The sequence below is a fragment of the Lipotes vexillifer genome, unplaced genomic scaffold (genome assembly GCF_000442215.2).
Source record: "Lipotes vexillifer unplaced genomic scaffold, Lipotes_vexillifer_v1.1 scaffold803, whole genome shotgun sequence".
Classification (NCBI taxonomy): domain Eukaryota; kingdom Metazoa; phylum Chordata; class Mammalia; order Artiodactyla; family Lipotidae; genus Lipotes; species Lipotes vexillifer.
The window spans coordinates 380,220-394,811 of NW_006780273.1; the positions used below are offsets into that span (position 1 = coordinate 380,220).

The following is a 14,592-nucleotide window of genomic DNA, read 5'->3' on the forward strand; positions in this document are numbered from 1 at the left end:
TATAAATTGTGGGGGTAGACCAGATGTTCCCCAGGTTCTCTTCTTTATAACCTTATGACCTTTCACAGTCCTGGCTTCTTCCTACCACCACTTTTCCTTCCCTATTGTCACTTTTCTTCTTCTTTTTTTTTTAAAAAAAATATTTATTTATTTATTTGTTTGTTTGGCTGTGCTGGGTATTCGTTGCAGCATGTAGGATCTTTGTTGCAGCATGCATGTGGGATCTAGCTCCCCAACCAGAGATCGAACCTGGGCCCCCTGCATTGGGAGCGCAGAGTCCTACCCACTGGACCACCAAGGAAGTCCCCCACCTTTCTTTTCCTTCTCAACTTTCTTTACCTCATTTAAGGTTAAAGTTGGAGATCCTCAGTAAGAATTGACAGTGTTGATTCATTAACATAAATTTGGTTTTTCCCCACTTTAGTTTTTGCTACTCTATTTAAGGGACTCCTTCTAAGACATAGTCAGCAGCTGACTTAGTCCCTGAGAAATGTCAAATGATCCATTTCCAAGTGGTAACCTTTCCAAATAATAAAACTTAGTGAACTATAATCATCAGAGGTGGATTATTTGTGGCTGTCTTTATTAATTTAAATTTAACCCTTGAAAAATAGCAATAACTTGGGGGGGATTAGAGAGTACGTCTAATATTTACCACTGAAAGTAATTGTAAAGTTATCTCATTTCCCTGCATTTGTCAGGTTTGTATTCTGAAGATAACTGCATTGAGTTCTGATAATTAACAGCAATGTTATGAGTCAATCAGAGTTATGTCATCATTGTTGTGTAGTTACGGAAGACGAAGATTCAATTTAACAAATATCCATCTAGTACCTGCTATGACACTATGCTAGCCACTGCCACAAGATAAATGAAGCAGACCTTCCCTTTTAAGGAGAGAAACACCTATACATTTAACAATAAAATTAAGTGATAAGCATTTGCTATATAAGTTACATGAAGAAAATAGTAAGAGAGCCTGAAGAAGGGAATGATTGAGCCTTCTCTGTGTGTATGTATGTCGCGGAAGGCATGGATCAGCCTCAATGTTGGTTTGTCAACATATATTTATTGAGATATAAATTGATTAAGCTTTGGTTGAATGAATAAAAAGATTTATTGAGGCATAACTGACTTATGAAAAATATGAAAGGAAGTAAAAATGTTGTTAGCCAAATGGTGCCAGGAGCTGGAGGATGATGGTGTAACCCTACAAATATTTGGAGATATTAAAAACTTGGTAAAGAGATATGTTTAATGAAAAACTTTAGTAGATATAAGTTGAAATACTGCCAAGAATATTCCCTACATATCTGAAACAAATATTTAAACATGTCATAAACCATAGCACTTCAGAGCAAAGGAACTTAGAGTTCGGCTCAACCAAATTTTGTTTTACAGAAGAGGACACTAATACCCAGACAGAATAAATAAGAGGTGCAGGAATTAAGCCACATGGAGAAGTAGAAAAATACACTTTCATAAATTATTTTAAATTAGATCAAGGTGATTTTTGCTTTTTTATTCCCTTTGCATTGCTGATAAGTTTTGTAAATGTTGTATGGTATTCCCAACAAAAAAGCTGCCGCTAAAGCTATTTCTTTGACAATATTTCATGGATGAGCAGTGGAGCATTTATGTTGGTATCTAAAATTTCCACTCTTTTTTGGAAGCATATGTCTCATTAACTTTTGCATTCAGAATCATATAATTGGCATAAAGGTCACAAAAGTCCAAAGCAAAATACCATTTACCCACCAGTAGCTTTCTATAATTTTGAAAAAAACAAAAAACTGAATAAATAAGAGGGGAAAAGAAACTTCTGGTTGCCAGGTTATATAACAAGAAAGATAATGTCTCTGTTTTGCTCTGCATGTAATTCTGCTGTTACCAGATGGAATTTTGATTGCAAGTACTCTATTAGCACCACATCTTGTCATGGTTTATTTGACACCTGGAAACAAACTTGGACAACCTCTTTCCCTAAATATGGGCCCTCTATCTATACACCTTCTAGAATGCTACACTGTCCCAGGCCCTTTGCTACGGACTGATGATTTTTTAGAATAGTTCATAAGGCACAGTGCCAGTTATGTCCAGTGGTCTCCAGAATGACCTTAACATGTGTCTCTATCAGTAAGACAAAAGCCCCACAAAATAAGTCCATACCCCCAATGCATGCCTATTACAAATTACTAACATTTGCTAGTATGTTAATATAACACATGAATTTTTAAATAAACACAAAAATAGAAATGTTAAAAATCAGATAAAAACAAATACCAACAGGAATGTAATATTTTCTCACTGCATTCTACCGGAGAATCTCAGAGACCCCTGGGGAAGAGGTTCTTCCCCTGGTATCTGCTATTAGAAAGAAGTTAGAAGCATTGACTCTCCAACTACATTGTAAGTTTCTTGGAGTGATGAGGCCTCGTCTTATCTTGATTTTTCTCTGCATCTCCATAAAAAATATCTAGCACAGATGCTTGTGCCTCATTGGTACTCAGTTCTGCTGAGAAGAGATTTCACATATAGACTTACTTTGCATTGATGGGCAAGAGGATGGATTGTAAAGAAAAGGTCTTAAAGTCTTCAAGTATTTGGTTGGAGCTGGGTTTTTGCACAGAAGACATACTTAGATGCCTGAGGCTGGGTGAGTGAATGGTTTTATTTTCAGAGCACTGCAGTGTGTATTGCCTTTCTGTGGGTACAATTTGCTTTCCCGAGAAAACTTTCAACCACAGTTCCTTTTTTAATGTGCTTTAACTTCAAAATCCATGGAATTATATTTCAGAAAACACCATTTTTCAGTCTAGTAGATTAAAAAGGCCATTAAATCTGCCATATTCTTTTCACTCTCTTACTCTCTCAAAAAGCAGGGAAGGGATTATACAGTAAAGATGCTTCACATTGACAATAATTCATAAGATCTTTCTTCACCAGGAAATGATTTTGTGGCTTCCAGATTATTTTTAGTCATATAAATAATTTCTCATTTTATTAAGGCAGACATTTATTTTAGTCATCTGTGACAAACTATGAGATGTCTGCATCATCAGCCCTAGAGGTGACAAATCTAGATAGATGTCTTTAAAAGAATAAAGCTTAAAAAAAAAATAGCCCAAACGTAATAGGCATTGTTCCTGCATTAGGTGATTCATTCACACACCGATTCATAATTTTAAGCACCAACTGTGTGTCAAACTCTGGACGACTTCCTACTTCCCAATCAACCATTAACCTTTGAGAGCACAAGGATACAAACAATCTAGCTCTAGAAGAAACAATTTACCAAAATAGGAAAAAGGAAAATGCATACCATTACCTTCCCTCTCTATGTGCCAGATGTGTTTCCTTTTACCTTTAACAGCAGAGGAAACCTTTTAAGCACAGGCTCTCCTCAGCTTATGTCTCCTTGTCAAGAACACAATGGAAGACTGGAGAAGCAGAGGGTTAGAACAGTAAACTTGAAAAGGTCATAAAGTGCAACCTCCATTTTTTATGCTCTGTAAAATGTAGTCTTCATCTGTGGAACAGAGCTCATGGGAGGGTTTCCTCTCCAGGATCAGCTGGCAAAAGACAGCCCTTTATGCAATAGCTTCCATTCTCTCACCATTTGTTTTCTGCATATTTCAGCAATTCTTTCTTATCTCCTTAAGGGTCATTTTCCAAAGAACTTCTCAGAACACTGGGAGCAAAAAGTCTATCTGAACTCTAATTTATTCATTAAACACATTGGGGGCATGTTATGTGTCATTCCATGAACTGTACTAGTACCTAACTATACGCTACCCTTAACATGCATGTACTATGGAGGAGATCCACATCCCATTCAGGGAAGAAAAATGATGTCTATTATTATTTACTTTAAAAAAAAAATATATATATATATATATATATATATATATATTTTTATTTGTGTAAATCATAAAACAAAAGTAGAAAATTCAAAAGAATTGACCAAAAGAAAAAAAATCCTCTAGAACTAGTAAGCAATTATAGCAAGTTTGCAGGATATAAGGTATATTAGTTTGCTCGGGCTGCCATAACAAAATACTACAGACTGGGTGGCTTAAACAACAGATATTTATTTTCTACAGTTCTGGAGGCTGAAAGTCCAAGATCAAGGTGCTGGCAGGACTGGTTTATTCTGAGACTGCGCTCTTTAACTTACATAGGGCCACATGTTTGCTGCATCCTCACATGGTCTCTCCTCTGTGCACACACATCCTTGGAGTCTCTCAGTGGGTCCACATTTCTTCTAAGCACCATTAAAGAGGTAATTAAGTGAAAATGAAGTCTTTAGAGTTGGCCCTAAACCAATCTGACTGGTGTCCTTACAAGAGGAGATTACGGCATCTGGAGAGACACTAGGGCTGTGCATTTACAGATGAAAGACCACAAGAAGACGAAACAAAATGGCGGCCACTTGCAAGCCAAGGCAAGAGGTCTCAAAGGAAAGCAACCCTGCTGGCGCCTTGATCTTGGATTTCCAGGGTCCAGAACTATGAGATAATAAATATCTGTATCCTAAGCCACCCAGTCTGTGGTATTTTGCTATGGCAGCCCTAGTAAAGTAACACAATAGCCAACACAATATTGAAGAAGTAAAAGTCAGAGGACTGCACTGCAGCACTATTTACAACAGGCAGGTCATGGAAGCAACCTAAATGCCCATCGACAGACGAATGGATAAAGAAGATGCGGTACATATATAGAATGGAATATTAGCCATAAAAAGGAACAAATTTGGGTCATTTGTAGAGACGTGGATGGACTTAGAGACCATCATACAGAGTGAAGTAAGTCAGAAAGAGGAAAACAAATATTGTATATTAACGCATATATGTGGAATCCAGAAAAATGGTACAGATGAACCAGTTTGCAAGGCAGAAATGGAGACACAGATATAGAGAACAAACGTATGGACACCAAGGGGGGCAAAGCGGTGGGGTGGTGGTGGTGGTGGGATGAATTGGGAGATTGGGATTGACATATATACACTAATATGTATAAAATATTTTAAATAAGTAATAACCTGCTGTATAGCACAGGGAACTCCACTGTACAGTAGAAACTAACACAACATTGTAAAACAATTATACCTCAACAACAAAATAAATAAAAATTTTAAAAAGTACTAAAAAAAATTTAAAAATTAAGAGAATTAAAAAAATCAGAGGACTGACTACCTGACTTCAAGACATACTCTAAAGTTATAGCAATAAAGACAGTGTGGTATTGGTGAAAGAATGGACAAATATACCAATGCAACGAAACAGAGAGCCCCCAAATCAATAAACATGGATATAGTAAACTGATCTTTGACAAAAGAGCAAAGGCAATTAAATGGAGAAAAGATAGTCTCTCCAACAAATGGTACTGGAACAACTTGATTTCCATATGCAATAAAAGAAAAGAAAAGGAAGGAATTTGTCACAGACCCTAGACTCTTCACAAAAATTAACTCAAAATGAACTTAAGTGTAAAGTGCAAAACTATGAAACTCCTAGATTATGTAAGAGAGAATCTAGATGACCCTGGGTTTGGTGATGACTTTTTAGATATAGCACCAAAGGCTTGAGCTATGAAAAAAGAATTGATAAGCTGAACTTCATTAAAACTTAAAACTTAAGCTCTGTGAAAGATACTGTCAAAAGAATAAGACCAGCCACAGACTGAGAGAAAATATTTGCAAAAGACATCTGATAAAGGACTGTGATCCAAAATATTCAAAGAACTCTTAAAACTCAAAAATAAGAAAATGAAGTACATGATTTTACAATGAACAAACGATTTAAACAGAAAGAAAACCACCTCAGGAGAGTACATATTGTAGGATTCTAACCATAAGATATGCTGGAAAAGGTAAAACTTTGGAGACAGTAAAACGATCTGTGATTGCCAGGGGTTTGGGGACAGGGAGGGAAGAATAGGTGCAGTACAGGGGACTTTATGGCAGTGAAACTATGCTCTATGACACTGTAATTATGGATACATGTCATTATATACTTGGATAAAATCCATATAACATCCAACACTGAGCGTGAACCCTAATGTAAACTATGGACTTTGGTTGATAATAATGTGTCAGTGTTGGTTCATCAGTTGTAACAAATGTATCACTCCGATGTGAAATCATGATGGTGGGGGAGATTGTGTGTACTTGGGGTAAGAGGATAAATGGGACATCTCTATACTTTTCATTCAGTTTTGCTGTTAACCTGAAACTGGCTGTAAAAAATAAAGTCTAAATATTTTTTGAAAGTCAGTTTCTTGTTCCTCCAATCCCCACTAACATTTGAAACATAAAAAAGGAGTTACAAAATTTTCTTGAATCTTCTTCCAATTAAATATGCAAGTACAAAATACACACACCCACACAAAGTTTATCTACACAAATGAGATCAGTCAAGGCAACTGATCTGCACCCTGCTTTAATCATTTATTAATATATTTTGAAAATGTTTATTAATAATACTAGATACAAATGTAGCACACATTTGAAATCTGTATAGAATTTTGTTGTTTGGATGTATTATATTTTATTTAACGAATAACCCATAGATTATATTTACGTTGATTTTTTTTTGTTTTTTTTTTGCGGTACGCAGGCCTCTCACTGTTGTGGCCTCTCCCGTTGCGGAGCACAGGCTACGGACGCGCAGGCTCAGCAGCCATGGCTCACGGGCCTAGTCGCTCTGCGGCATGTGGGATCTTCCCAGACAGGGGGCAAGAACCCATTTCCCCTGCATCGGCAGGCGGACTCTCAACCACTGTGCCATCAGGGAAGCCCTATGTTGATTTTTTAAATGTTAATAATTATATTCCATATCATGGTGTAGTTCTGAAAGAATGTCCCTGGGGCAAATTCTGGTAATGGAATTGTTGGGTGAAAGGGTATGTAAATTTTAAATTGTTTTAGATATTGCCAAATCACTCCCTGAAATGGTATAGTTTGGACTTCAATCAAATGAGAGAGCCCATATTCCAAGTTCTTTGTTGGAATTATTTTACCTATATCAATTGTAATATCAATGATATTTACTTTCTCCAATTAGACAGCTGTAAATGCTATCTAATTTTATTTTATTTTATTTTATTTTTTTTTTTTTTCTTGCGTTATGCGGGCCTCTCACTGTTGTGGCCTCTCCCATTTGCGGAGCACAGGCTCCGGATGCGCAGGCTCAGTGGCCATGGCTCACGGGCCCGGCCGCTCCGCGGCACGTGGGATCCTCCCGAAACGGGGCACGAACCCGCGTCTCCTGCATCGGCAGGCGGACTCTCAAGCACTGCGCCACCAGGGAAGCCCTCTAATTTTATTTTTATTCACTTAAAACAAGTGAGGCTGAGTACTTTTATGTTTATTAGTAGCTTATCTTATTTTCTGCAAAATAATTACTTAATATGAGAGACATATTTAATAAGTAAATATTATTAATCATTTAAATCATTTTTACAAGACTATTGTATATATTGCAAACATTTTATGCACTTTATTTTGATTTTCCAATATCACTATGTTTTGCCATAATCTACCTTTAATTTTTTTATCTGTGAATTATTTTTTATTTGGTTACCACAGAAACATCATATTAATATGTCTATTATCAACTAACGTCATGAATTTTTTTTTTTATGTCTAAAACTGCTTTTTTTTAATAGAGCAGGTTTTTATTAGTCATCCATTTTATACATATTAGTGTATATATGCCAATCCCAATCTCCCAATTTATACCACTCCCCCTTTCCTCCCTTGGTGTTCACAGATTTGTTCTCTACATCTGTGTCTCCATTTCTGCCTTGCAAGCCGGTTCATCTGTATATTTTTCTAGATTCCACATATATGCATTAATATACAATATTTATTTTTCACTTTCTCACTTACTTTACTCTGTATGACGGTCTCTAAGTCCATTCACGTCTCTAAAAATGACCCAATTTTGTTACTTTTTATGGATGAGTAATATTCTGTCGTATATGTGTACCACATCTTTATCCATCCGTCTGCCAATGGGCACTTAGGTTGCTCTCATGACTTGGCTATTGTAAATAGCACTGCAGTGAACATTGGGATGCAAGTGTCTTTTTGAATTATAGTTTTCTTTGGTTATATACCTAGTAGTGGGATTCTTAGGTCATATGGTAGTTCTATTTTTAGTTTTTTAAGGAACCTCCATATGGTTCTCCCTAGTGGCTGTATCAATTTACATTCCCACCAACAGAGCAAGAGGGTCCCCTTTTCTCCATACCCTGTCCAGCATTTGTTTTTTGTAGATTTTCTAATGATGCTCATTCTAACCAGTGTGAGGTGATACCTCATTGTAGTTTTTTTTTTTTTTTTAACATCTTTATTGGGGTATAATTGCTTTACAATGGTGTGTTAGTTTCTGCTTTATAACAGAGTGAATCAGTTATACATATACATATGTTCCCATATCTCTTCCCTCTTTGTCTCCCTCCCTCCCACCCTCCCTATCCCACCCCTCCAGACAGCCACAAAGAACCGAGCCGCTTTCCCTGTGCCATGCGGCTGCTTCCCACTGGCTATCTACCTTACGTTTGTTAGTATATATATGTCCATGTCTCTCTCTCGCCCTATCACACCTCACCCTTCCCCCTCCCCATATCCTCAAGTCTGTTCTCCAGTAGGTCTGTGTCTTTATTCCTGTTTTACCCCTAGGTTCTTCATAACATTTTTTTTTCTTAAATTCCATATATATGTGTTAGCATACGGTATTTGTCCTTCTCTTTCTGACTTACTTCACTCCGTATGACAGTCTCTAGATCTATCCACCTCATTACAAATAGCTCAATTTCGTTTCTTTTTATGGCTGAGTAATATTGATTTGCATTTCTCTAAGTAGTGATGTTGAGCAGCTTTTCATGTGCCTCTTGCCACCTGTATGTCTTCTTTGGAGAAATGTCTATTTCTCCAAAGAAATATATTTTGGAGTATATTTTGGAGACAATCCTTTGTCCGTTGATTTGTTTGCAAATATTTTCTCCCATTCTGAGGGCTGTCTTTTCGTCTTGTTTATGGTTTCCTTTGCTGTGCAAAAGCTTTTAAGTTTCATTAGGTCCCAATTATTTATTTTTGTTTTTATTTCCAATACTCGAGGAGGCAGGTCAAAAAAGATCTTGCTGTGATTTATGACAAGGAGTGTTCTTCCTATGTTTTCCTCTAAGAGTTTTATAATGTCTGGTCTTATATTTAGGTCCTTAATGCATTTTGAGTTTATTTTTGTGTATGGTGTTTCGGAGTGTTCTAATTTCGTTCTTTTACATGTAGCTGTCCAGTTTTCCCAGCACCACTTATTGAAGAGACTGTCTTTTTCTCCATTGTATATCCTTGCCTCCTTTGTCATAGATTATTTGACCATAGCTGCATGGCTTTATCTCTGGGCTTTCTATCCTGTTCCATTGATCTATATTTCCATTTTTGTGCCACTACCATATTGTCTTGTTTACTGTAGCTTTGTACTATAGTCTGAAGTCAGGGAGCCTGATTCCTACAGCTCTGTTTTTTTTTCCCTCAAGATTGCTTTCGCTACTTGGGGTCTTTGTGTCTCCATACAAATTTTAAGATTTTTTGTTCTATGCCACAGGTAATTTGATAGGGATTGCATTAAATCTGTAGATTGCTTTGGGTAGTATAGTCATTTTGACAGTATTGATTCTTCCAATCCAAGAACATCGTATATCTCTCCATCTGTTTGTGACATCTTTGATTTCTTTCATCAGTGTCTTATAGTTTTTTGAGTACAGGTCTTTTGTCTCCTTAGGTAGGTCTATTCTTACGTATTTTATTCTTTTTGTTACAATGGTGAATGGGATTGCTTCCTTAATTTCTCTTTCTTATTTTTCATTGTTAGTGTATAGGAATGCAAGAGATTTCTGTGCATTGCATTTGTATCCTGCTACTTTACCAAATTCATTGATTGGCTCTAGTAGTTTTCTGGTAACATCTTTAGGACTCTCTCTATATAGTATCATGTCATCTGCAAACAGGGACAGTTTTACTTCTTTTCCCATTTGTATTCCTTTTATTTCTTTTTCTTCTCTGATTGACGTGGCTAGGACTTCCAAAACTATGTTGAATAACAGTGGTGAGAGTGGACATCCTTTTCTTGCTCCTGATCTTATAGAGGAAGTTCTTTCAGTTTTTCACCATGGAGAATAATGTTTGCTGTGGGTTTGTCATATATGGCCTTTATAATGTTGAGGTAGGTTCCCTCTATGCCCACTTTCTGGAAAAGTTTTATCATAAATTGGTATTGAATTGTGTCAAAAGCTTTTTCTGCATCTATTGAGATGATCATATGGTTTTTATTCTTCAGTTTGTTAATATGGTATATCACATTTATTGATTTGCATATATTGAAGAATCCTTGCCTCACTGGCATAAATCCCACTTGATCATGGTGTATGATCCCTTTAATGTGTTGTTGGATTCTGTTTGCTACTATTTTGTTGAGGATTGTTGCATCTATATTCATTAGTGATACTAGTCTTTTTTTTTTTTTAGTATCTTTGTGTGGTTTTGGTATCGGCGTGATGGTGGCCTTGTAGAATGAGCTTGGTAGTGTTCCTTCCTCTGCAATTTTTTGGAAGAGTTTGAGAAGGATGGCTGTTAACTTTTCTCTAAATGTTTGATAGAATTTACCTGTGAAGCCATCTGCTTCTGGACTTTTGTCTGTTGGAAGATTTTCAGTCACAGTTTCAATTTCATTACTTGTGATTGGTCTGTTCATATTATCTATTTCTTCCTGGTTCAGTCTTGGAAGGTAATAACTTTCTAAGAATTTGTTCATTTCATCCAGGTTGTCTGTTTTATTGGCATAGCATTGCTTGTAGTAGTCTCTCGTGATGCTTTGTATTTCTGTGGTGTCCATTGTAATGTCTCCTTCTTCATTTCTAATTTAAATGATTCGAGTCCTCTCCCTCTTTTACTTGATGAGTCTGGCTAAAGGTTTATCAATTTTGTTTATCTTCTCAGATTACCAGCTTTTAGTTTTATTGATCTTTGCTACTGTTTTCTTTTTTTCTATTTCATTTATTTGTGCTCTGATATTCATGATATCTTTCCTTCTATTAACTGTGGGTTTTGTTTGTTCTTCTTTCTCTAGTTCCTTTAGGTGCAAGGTTAGATTGTTTATTTGAGACTTTTCTTATTTCCTGAGGTAGGACTGTATTGCTATAAACTTTCCTCTTATAACTGCTTTTGCTGCATCCCACAGGTTTTGGATCTTCATGTTTTCATTTTCATTTGTCTCTAGGTATTTTTTTATTTCCTCTTTGATGTCTTCAGGGATCTCTTGGTTATTTAGTAACGTATTGTTTAGCCTCCATGTTTTTGTGTTTTTTACATTTTTTTCCTTGTAATTGATTTCTAATCTCATAGGGTTGTGGATGGAAAAGATGCTTGATATGATTTCAATTTTCCTAAATTTACTGAGGCTTGATTTGTGACCCAAGACGTATTCTATCCTGGAGAATGTCCCATGTGCACTTGAGAAGAAAGTGTAATCTGCTGTTTTCAGATGGAATGTCCTATAAATATCAGTTAAATCTATCTGGTCTACTGTGTCACTTAAAGCTTGTGTTTCCTTATTAATTTTCTGTCTGGATGATATGTCCATTGTTGTAAGTGAGGTGTTAAAGTTCCCCACTATTACTGTGTTACTGTCAATTTCCCCTTTTATGGTTATTAGTATTTGCCTTATGTTTTGAGGTGCTCCTCTGTTGGGTACATAAACATGTATAATTCTTATATCTTCTTCTTAGATTGATACCTTGATCATTAGATCGTGTCCTTCCTTGTCTCTTGTAACAGTCTTTATTTTAAAGTCTATTTTATGTGATATGAGTATTGCTACTCCAGCTTTCTTTTGATTTCCATTTGCATGGAATATCTTTTTCCATTCCCTCACTTTCAGTCTGTATGTGTCCCTAGGTCTTAAGTGGGTCTCTTTTAGACAGCATATACATGGGTCTTTTTTTTTTTTATCCATTCAGCAAGCCCTTGTCTTTTGGTTGAGCATTTAATCCATTCACGTTTAAGGTAATTATAGATACGTATGTTCCTATTACCATTTCCTTAATTGTTTTGGGTTTGTTTTTGTAGGTCCTTTTCTTCTCTGGTGTTTCCCACTTAGAGAAGTTACTTTAGCATTTATTGTAGAGCTGGTTTGGTGGTGCTGAATTCTCTTAGCTTTTGCTTGTCTGTAAAGCTTTTGTTTTCTCCATCAAATCTGAATGAGGTCCTTGCCAGGTAGAGTAACCTTGGTTGTAGGTTCTTCCCTTTAATCACTTTAAATATATCATGCCACTCCCTTCTGGCTTGTAGAGTTTCTGCTGAGAAATCAGCTGTTAACCTTATGGGAGTTCCCTTGTATGTTGTCATTTTACACTTGTTGCTTTCAATAATTTTTCTTTGTCTTTAATTTTTTTCAAAAAATTATTGATTAATTATATTGATAAGTGCCCTTATATGTTATTTGTCATTTCTCCCTTGTTGCTTTTAATAATTTTTCTTTGTCTTTAATTCTTGTCCATTTGATTACTATGTGTCTTGGCATGTTTCTCCTTGGGTTTATCCTGCCTGGGACTCTCTGTGCTTCCTGGACTTGGGTGGCTATTTCCTTCCCCATGTTAGGGAAGTTTTCGACTATAATCTCTTCAAATATTTTCTTGGGTTCTTTCTCTCTCTCTTCTCCTCTTGGGACCACTATAATGCGAATGTTGGTGCATTTAATGTTGTCCCAGAGGTCTCTTAGTCTGTCTTCATTTCTCTTCATTCCTTTTTACTTTATTTTGTTTTGTGGCAGTGAATTCCACCATTCTGTCTTCCAGGCCACTTATCCATTCTTCTGCCTCAGTTATTCTGCTATTGATTCTTTCTGGTGTATTTTTCATTTCAGTTATTGTATTGTTGATCTCTGTTTGTTTGTACTTTAAATCTTCTAGGTGTTTGCTCTTTAATTCTTCTAGGGCTTTATTAAACATTTCTTGCATCTTGTCAATCTTTGCCTCCATTCTCTTTCTGAGGTCCTGGATCATGTTCACCATCATTATTCTGAATTCTTTTTCTGGAAGGTTGCCTACCTCCACTTCATTTAGTTGATTTTCTGGGGTTTTATCTTGTTCCTTCATCTGGCACATAGTCCTCTGCCTTTTCATTTTGTCTATCGTCCTGTGAATGTGGTTATCATTCCACAGCCTGCAGGACTGTAGCTCTTCTTGCTTCTGCTGTCTACCCACTAGTGGATGAGGTTTACCTAAGAGGCTTGTGCAAGCTTCCTAATGGGGAGGGACTGGTGGCGGGTAGAGCTGGGTGTGCTCTGGTGGACAGAGCTCAGTAAAACTTTAATCCACTTGTCTGCTGATGGTTGTGGCTGAGTTCCCTCCCTGTTGGTTGTTTGGCCTGAGGCGACCCAGCACTGGAGCCTACATGCTCTTTGGTGGGGCTAATGGTGGACTCTGGGAGGGCTCACACCAATGAGTACTTCCCTGAACTTCTACTGCCAGTGTCCTTGTCCCCATGGTGAGCCACAGCCACCCCGTGTCTCTGCAGGAGACCCTCCAACACTAACAGGTAGGTCTGGTTCAGTCTCCAATGGGGGTCACTGCTCCTTCCCCCGGGTCCTGATGCACACACTACTTTGTGTGTGCCCTCCAAGGATGGAGTCTCTCTATCCCCCAGTCCTGTCAACGTCCTGCAGTCAAATCCCGCTAGCCTTCAAAGTCTGATTCTCTGGGAATTCCTCCTCCTGTTGCCAGACCCCAGGTTGGGAAGCCTGACGTGGGGCTCAGAACCTTCACTCCAGTGGGTGGACTTATGTGGTATAATTGTTCTTCAGTTTGTAAGTCACCCACCCAGCAGCTATAGGATTTGATTTTATTTGACTGCACCTCTCCTACCATCTCATTGCGGCTTCTCCTTTGTCTTTGGATGTGGGGTATCTTTTTTTGTGAGTTCCAGTGTCTTCCTGTCAATGATTGTTCAGCAGTTAGCTCTGATTCCAGTGATTCTTGCAAGAGAGAGTGAGCACACGTCCTTCTCCTCTGCCATCTTGAACCAACCCTCTCCTAGCTTTTAATTTTAAGTAACCATTTTTATCAATATTCCCTTTATAATTTCAGTGATTTTTTTTACCACCCATGTCTGCTCTTAACATTTTTTAATATTATATTTTTACCACCATAATATTTGTAAGGTTTTAATTTCTACATTTATACAATTAAAACCCCTCGTATTCATATTAGCACTGAAGCAGCCACCCAGGTTTATTTTTTCCACAAATGTCAATTCCATTTTTACAAAACCATTTTTTAGCTAAGCCATCTTTTCCCACTGAATAAAATATCATCTTTAGTATATACATCATATTCATGTATATATGGATGAATATTTTCTAGATTCCTGATTTTGTTCCACTGAAACTATTTTTTTCTTTTCTTTTTTTTTTTTTTTCAGAATCAGCAGAGCAATCTTTACATGTATTGCTCAAAAAACTTCATTTTGCAAAGTTTTCCACAAAACATTTCATTGGTATTCTAATTTGGTTGTCATAGGCTCCACAGATT

The 14,592-nt window shown here is 36.9% G+C and overlaps 1 non-coding gene across 1 annotated transcript; it reads right to left on the reverse strand.

The window, feature by feature from the left end:
- Window positions 1–228: 228 nt before the first annotated feature.
- Window positions 229–301, reverse strand: TRNAG-CCC (transfer RNA glycine (anticodon CCC)). The gene has a single exon. It is a non-coding gene; the product is annotated as a tRNA-Gly (tRNA).
- Between the last annotated feature and the right edge of the window lie 14,291 nt (window positions 302–14,592).